This window comes from Oryctolagus cuniculus, chromosome 16, assembly GCF_051225735.1.
Source record: "Oryctolagus cuniculus isolate XC-2025 breed Fujian yellow rabbit chromosome 16, ASM5122573v1, whole genome shotgun sequence".
Taxonomy (NCBI): domain Eukaryota; kingdom Metazoa; phylum Chordata; class Mammalia; order Lagomorpha; family Leporidae; genus Oryctolagus; species Oryctolagus cuniculus.
In genome coordinates, this window is record NC_142882.1 from 3,951,199 (window position 1) to 3,959,291 (window position 8,093).

Genomic DNA, 8,093 nt, shown 5'->3' on the forward strand with positions numbered 1-8,093 from the left:
AAAATGTTTTTGTTCTGAAGGACCAGTCCACAGAAAATGAAGAGAGAGTGGGATAAACCTTCCATCTTGTGATGGAACGTGAAGATATCTGTAGTGGGCCAGTGCTGGTTCATGCCAAAGCAAGGAGGTTAATTCAGGTGTCCATGTGAGTACCAGGGACGGAAAGGCTTAGGCCATCTTCCAAAGCATTTTCTAGATCTTAACAAGGAGCTGAGTTGCAAGTGGAGCAGACAGGCCATGAACTGGCACCTACATGGGATGTTAGGTTTACAGGTGGTGGTTATATCCACTACACCCCCATGGTGGTCCTAATCCTCCTCCTTCAAAATAATACTGTGTACTAATTTCTTAGCCTGGGTTTTACATTCATAAGCACAAACCCATCTCATTTCTTTTCAATCCTGTATTTTCATTGTCAACTCATTGACCTTGTTATCTTCATATTTTGATAAAGTGAATTACACATTTGTTTGCTACTTTTAATCATTCATTGGAGTCTATACTAAAAGCAGCTTAGTAATATAGTTGGAATATTTCAGTGCAATCATTAGACATGTTAAGTCTTTATAATGTGTATAATTCATTGTCCAGAAACTCCTTAATTATATATCATTTCATATGAATTTAAAATGATGTGATACACACCAAGATTTCATTATATGTAGAAGTGATTCTGCAAATTTTTCCATCTGTTCATTTTGTTTATTATAAATTTTGCTTTGATTTTCTTTTGCCAGTGCCAGACATAAGAAGTTTCTATTTGATGTAATCCCAATTGTTAATTTTCGCTTTGAATGCCCGTGAATCTGGGCTATTTTCCAAGAATTCATTGCCTGTGCCTATATCTTACAGGGTTTCTCCAATGTTCTCCAATAATTTGATGGTGTTGGGTCATAGATTTAGATCTTTAATACATGTTCAGTTGATCTTTGTGTAAGGTGTAAGATAGGGGTCTTGCTTCATGCTTCTGCACATGGAAATCCAGTTTTCCCAGCACCATTTGTTGAATAGACTATCCTTGCTCCAGGCATTGGTTTTAGATCCTTGATCAAATATAAGTTGGCTGTAGATGTTTAGATTGATTTCTGGTGTTTCTATTCTGTTCCATTGGTCTACTCATCTGCTTCTGTACCAGTACCATGCTGTTTTGAATATAACAGCCCTGTAGTATGTCTTGAAATCTGGTATTGTGAAGCCTACAGCTGTGTTTTGTTGTACAAGATTGCTTTAGCTATTTGAGATATCCTGTGTCTCCATATGAATTTCAGCATCATTTTTTACAGATCTGTGAAGAATGTCTTTGGTATTTTGATTGGTATGGCTTTGAATCTATAAATTGCTGTTGGGAGAATGGACATGTTGATGATATTGATTTTTCCGATCCATGAGCATGAAAGGTTTCTCCATTTTTTGGTATCATCTTCTATTTCTTTCTTTCAGATTTTGGAATTCTCATCATAGAGTTCTTTAACATCCTTGGTTAAGTTTATTCCAAGGTGTTTGATTGTTTTTATGGCTATTGTGAATGGGATTGATATTAGCAGTTCTTTCTCAGCTATGGCATTGCCTGTGCATACAAAGCTGTTGATTTTTGTGCATTGATTTTATACCTTGCTACTTTGCCAAACTCTTCTATGAGCTCCAATAGTGTCTTAGTAGAGTTCTTTGAATCCTCTAAGTAAAGAATCGTATCATCTGCAAAGAGGGATAGTTTGACTTCTTCCTTCCCAATTTGTATCCCTTTAATTTGTTTTTCTTGAAGGTACCTTTCTCTGAACAGAGGAGAGAACTTCCACTTTGACTACGACCTTGTCTAAATATGATCAGAGTTGGTGAACTCAAAAGTCTACAATAGCCTTGGTGACTCATGACAAGAGCCTAGGGTGATTACTGATGCCACAAAAAAGAGTGTCAATTTGTTAAGTCAACAACAGGAGTCACTGTGCACTTACTCCTCATGTAGGATCTCTGTCCTTAATGTGCTGTACATTGTGATTGAATGCTATAACTAGTACTCAGTCTTTTTCACTTTGTGTTTCTATGTGGGTGCAAACTGTTGAAATCTTTACTTAATATATGCTAAACTGATTTTCTGTATATAAAGAGAATTGAAAATGAATCTTGATGTGAATGGAAGGGGGGACGGAGCGGGAAAGGGGAGGGTTGCAGGTGGGAGGAAAGTTATGGGGGGGAAGCCATTGTAATCCATAAGCTGTGCTTTGGAAATTTATATTCATTAAATAAAAGTTAAAAATTTTCTTTTTCTTGCCTAATTGTTCTGGATAAAACTTCCAGAACTATATTGAAATGCAGTGGTGAAAGTGGGCATCCCTGTCTGGTACCAGATCTCAGTGGAAATGCTTCCAAATTTTCCCCATTCAATAGGATGCTGGCCGTGATTTTTCATAAATTGATTTGATTGTATTGAGGAATGTTCCTTCTATACCCAATTTGCTTACAGTTTTCTTCATGAAAGGGTGTTGTATTTTATCGAATGCTTTCTCTGCATCTGTTGAGATAATCATATGTTGTTTTTGCAGTTTGCTACTGTGGTGTATCACATTGATTTATCTGCAAACGTTGAACCATCCCTGCATACCAGAGATAAATACTACTTGGTCTGGGTGGATGATCTTTCTGATGTGTTGTTGCATTCTATTGGCCAGATTTTATTGAGGATTTTTATGTCTATGTTCATCAGAGATATTGGTCTGTAATTCTCTTTCTCTGCTGCATCTTTTTCAAGTTTAGGAATTAAGGTGATGCTGGCTTCATAGGAAGGATTTGGGAGGATTCCTCTTTTTTGTTTGTTCTGAACAGTTTGAGAAGAATTGGAGTTAGTTCTTCTTTAAATGTCTGGTAGAATTTAGCAGTGAATCCATCTGGCCCTGGGCTTTTCTTTGTTAGGAGGGACTTTATCGCTTATTCAATTTCTGTCTCAGTTATGGGTCTGTTTAGATTTTCTAGGTCTTCATGGTTCAATTTATGCAGGTGGTATGTGTCCAGGAATCTATCCATTTCTGATAGATTTCCCTGTTTACTGGTATACAACTCTCTGTAATAATTTCTGATGACTCTTTTTATTTCTGTGGTGTCTGTTGTTAGCTTTCCTTTTTTATCTCTGATTTTATTGATTTGGGTCCTTTCTCTTCTTTCTTTAGTTAGTTGGTCCAATTGTGTGGCAATTGAGTTTTTATTCAAAAAACCATCCATTCATTTTGCTGATCTTTTGTATTTTTTGATTCATTTCTGTTGATTTCTTTTCTAATTTTAATTATTTCTCTTCTCCTAATAGTTTTGCATCTGGTTTCTCTAGTTTTTCTAGATCCTTGAGATGCATTGGCTCTCATTATTTGGTCCCTTTCCAATTTCTTGATGTAGGCACCTATTGCTATAAACTTTCTTCTTAACACTGCTTTTGCTTTATCCTGTAATTTTATATGTTGTGTTGTTATCCTCATTAACTTCCATAAAGTTGTTGATTTCTGTTTTGCTTCTTCTATGACTCACTGTTCATTTCAGAGCATGTTGTTCAGTCTCCATTTGTTTGCATGTGATCTAGGGATTCCTGAGTTGCTAATTTCCAGCTTCATTCCTTTGTGGTCTGAAAAGATACATGGTTTGATTTCAATTCTTTTTAATTTTCTGAGACTTGCTTTATGGCCTAGTATGTGGTCAATCCTAGAGTAGGTTCTACGTACAGCTGAGAAGAATGTGTATTCTTTAAGTGTAGGATGAAAAGTTATGTAGATATATGTTGGATTCAGTTGGTCTATAGTGTTTATTAAATCTGCTGTTTCCTTGTTGATCTTCTATCTGGTTGACCTGTCTATTTCTGAGAGTGGAGTATTGAAGTCCCCCTATACTACTGTATTGGAGTGTAAGTCTTCTTTTTAAGTTCCTAAACATATCTTTTAAATAACCTAGTGTCCTGTGATTAGGTACATGTACTTTTATAATAGTTACATCTTCCAATTAGTGTTGAATTGAACACTTAAGCATTATATACTGCCCCTCTTTGTCTCTCTTAACAAGTTTTGTGTTAAAGTTTATTTTGTGTGATATTAAGATGGCTACGCCAGCACTTTTTTGGTTTCTGTTGGCATAGAAACACTTTTTCCAACCTTTCACTTTTAGTCTGCATGCTCCTTTGTTGGAAAGATGTGTTTTTTGTAAGCAGAAAATTGATGGGTTTTGTTTTTTAATCCATCCAGCCAGTCTATGTCTTTTAATTGGAGAGTTGAGGCCATTTACATTCAATGTGACTATTGATAAGTAGTGACTTTGTCCTGTCATTTTTCCAAACATATTTCTAATAAATTCTTTGAGCTTCCTGTGATCTTTTACTGATCGATTTTCTTCCTTTACCTTTTTGTATCACTGGCCATGTTTCTATGTGTCTGTGTGTAACAAATCTTTAAGCATCTTTTGCAGGGCTGGATGAGTGGTGACAAATTCTTTCAATTTTTTTTTTTTTTTGCTATGAAAGGTCTTTATTTCACCTTCGTTAACAAATGAGAGCTTTGCAGGATATAATACTGTGTAGTGGCATTTTTTTTCTCTTAGTACTTGGGCTATACCATGGCATTCCCTCCTAGCCTGTAGGGTCTGCTGAGAAGTCTGCTGTTAGTCTGATTGGAGATCTTCTAAGAGTAATCTGATGTTTCTCTCTTGCCCATTTTAGAAACTTTTCTTTATGTTTCACTGTGGTGAGCTTGATAACAACGTGTTATGTTGAAGCTCTCTTTTGGTCTGTTTATTGGGATGTCTATGTGCTTCCTGTACTTGGATTTCTCTTTCCTTCTGCAAACCTGGGGGATTTTCTGCTAGTATCACACTAAAAAGGCCTTCTAATCCTTTCTCTCTCCACACCTTCAGGAACTCCCTGGACCCAAATGTTGGGTTTTTAATAGTATCATGTATCAATATTTTTGAGATTTCTTATTTCCTCTTCTTTCCTTTGGTTTGACTGTATACTTTCCTGTGCTCTGTCTTCTAAGTCAGATATTCTCTATTCTGCCTCACTGATTTTAATTTTAAGGCTCTCAAATGTGTTTGTTTGTTCTATTGAATTCTTCATTTCATTTTGATTTCTCTTCAGTATCTCAATTTCACGTTCTACTGAATTCCTCGTTTCATTTTGATTCCTCCTTAATATTTCATTTTCATAAGAGAGATTTTCTGTCATGTCCTGCTTGGGTTTCTGTAGTTCATGCATTGGCTTATGATAATTTCTAAATGTCCTTATCATAAATTTTTCAATTCCATATTTTGCAATCTTCTCTTTCATCATCTTCGTAATCATGTACTGGAGTCTCATGTTCATTTGGGAGCATCATGATGTTGTTTTCCTTGTTTCTTGCTGGCATTGTGGAGATATTCTTTGCATTTTTCTTCTTTTTTTGTTTTGCTCTGGTGGCTTTTCTTGCTATACTATGACTCTAGATTAAGTGAATGGTCTTCTTTTGTGAATCTCTAGATGCTTTTGGCCTCATCAAGACATTTCTTTTGACTAATCTCAGAATGTTGGTGTGACACTGCATCTCCTCATAGAAGAAAAGAGAGGGTATTTGTTATACTTCCTGTCCTCCATTCTCCAATTTGATCAGTTTGAAAAAACACTGTCTCCCAGCCCAGGCACTGAAATGAACATCCTTGTGTTTACTTGAGTTCTTCTACATGTGCTGATCAAATTTTCTACCTGGCACTTGATTTGGGGACCATAGAATGCATTTTAAAAAATCCCCATTGAAAATAAAAGATAGGCCAAGAAAGAAAATGTTTCAGTTCATAAGTAATAATTTTGTGTTTAGACAACTGCATACATATATAGATATTTGAAATTTGTGGTGATTCTGCCTCCTCCTCTCTTAGGTTTGCATTCTGTAGTAAAATATGATATTTTTCTTCCATGTAACTACCTTTATATTTAATTTACACCTAAGTATATCTTTTAGGTCTAGCATAATTTTATTATCATACCAATTTCTGAAGGTTTCTGACTTTCAAACTGACTTCTACTTTAATAATCCAGTTAGTAAGAAGGCAGTACATAGATCTTTGATAGAAGATAGATATTAGGGCATCGTTCTTTGCATTATGATTTTTTATTATTTGACAGGTAGAATTACAGACAGTAAGAAAGAGAGAGAGAGAGGAGAGAGAGAGAGAGAGAGAGAGAGAGAGAGAGAGAGAGAGAAAGGTCTTCCTTCAATTGGTTTACTCCCCAAATGGCTGCTATAGTCGGCATTGAACCGATCTGAAGCCAGGAGCCAGGTGCTTCTCCCTGGTCTCCCATGTGTGTGCAGGGGCCCAAGCACTTAGGCCACCCTCCACTGCCTTGCCAGACCACAGCAGAGAGCAGGACTGGAAGAGGAGCAACCAGGAATAGAACCTGGCACACATTTGGTGTGCCGGCACCACAGGCAGAGGATTAACCAAGTGAGCCATGGCACTGGCCCCTGCATTATGGTTTAAGCCAATGGATTCTGAGAATCCACTATAATGGACCATATAATTGGTTTAACCAAGCAATTCATGTAATGCAGTATTTCAGGCAAATGTCCAAAATCCTCAAGAATTAAAATGATGTGTTCTAGACAGTTATAACACTATTATTCCCTTCACATTGGTTATCTTAACAGGTGGCCTGAGTTGGTATGTGCAAATAGTGTCTCATTGATACTTTGATTTATTAGAAATAATTGAGTTGCACATATGTGTATTCATTATATGAAGAATCTATTCTATTCTGACTTGGCTTGTTTCCTTTTTCTGTTTTAAAATAGGAGTGTTCATAGTTTAGGTATAAATGCATGGGCATTTATTTTCAATGTGACAGCATCATTTATCCCTTTATTGTACAAGATGTAGACATGGGAAATTAAATCCAAAATTAGATATAAAGAAAAATAGATAAATCATGCGCAATCATATTCCTCAGAAGCAATAATAATTATCATATTATTCAGAGAATGTTGTATACAGATATGTTTTTTCTTGGTTCTTCTGGGATCTTATGGATCCCCTTACATTGAAATTAGATGAACACTGGTGCTGCAGAACAACATTCAGGTTGTTTTTGCAGTCCAACAATGGTGGGTGTTAGGGAGTCCGTTCTTGCTCTTCTGCACAAGTCTGGATTCTTTCAGGGGCTCAAGGTAACCCTCAGACCCTATGAGCACACCCATGGCTGACGATGGATTGGAATTTTTCCACAGGAATGTGCTAAATGCCACCTAGGGAGACCATTGGGTCTCTTCATTAATGTTTTATTAGATTATATTTATTTACTTATTTGCAAAGCAGGGAGAGAGAAAGAGGGAGAGAGAAAGAGATCTTGCATCCACTGGTTCACTACCTAAATGGCCAATAAGGCTGGAGCTGGGCTGATCTGAAGCGAGAAGCCAGGAGCTTCTTCTGTCTCCCACTTGAGTATAGGGGCCCAAGAACTTGGCCATCCTGCACTGTTTTCCCAGGTGATAGAGCAGGGAGCTGAATCAGAAGAGGAGCAGCTGGACATGAATCAGTACTCATGTAGGATGCCGGTGCCAGAAGTGCAGACTTATGCTGTTGCACCACAGTACCACCTCCAGAGATCTTGATGGTGCAACTTTGGGGTTGGCAGCTCCCCAGCATCACTGGGAGTTTATAGAGGCCCTCGTGTAGACCACCACTTGCCCCTAGATTGAGACTTCATCCAAATAGGTGTTTGTGCACCAGAGACTCAGGTGAGGTTCCTCAGGCAACAGCAGCCCTCAGCAAGAGTTTCACCTTGCACAGGAGCCCTCAGAGCTTTCAAAGCTTATCCAGCATCAGAATTAGCAAGGCAGGTGTATTGAAACAGTAGGACCACTTGTAGATGTGCTCTCTGCCTTTATATCCCATAGGACTTTGTGTAGGTCAGAGGATGAGCACCTGCCCCTGGCAGTGATATGGTGCCTCTTCCCAATCCTGCTTCTTCCTTGCTATGCAATTCCAAGGTGTAAGGCATGTAACACTATGTGAAATCTCTTCTCATTAGTCAGTTTTATTGCAAACACACATTTTCATATTTTATTACAAACACACATATTCATAACACACATTTTCCA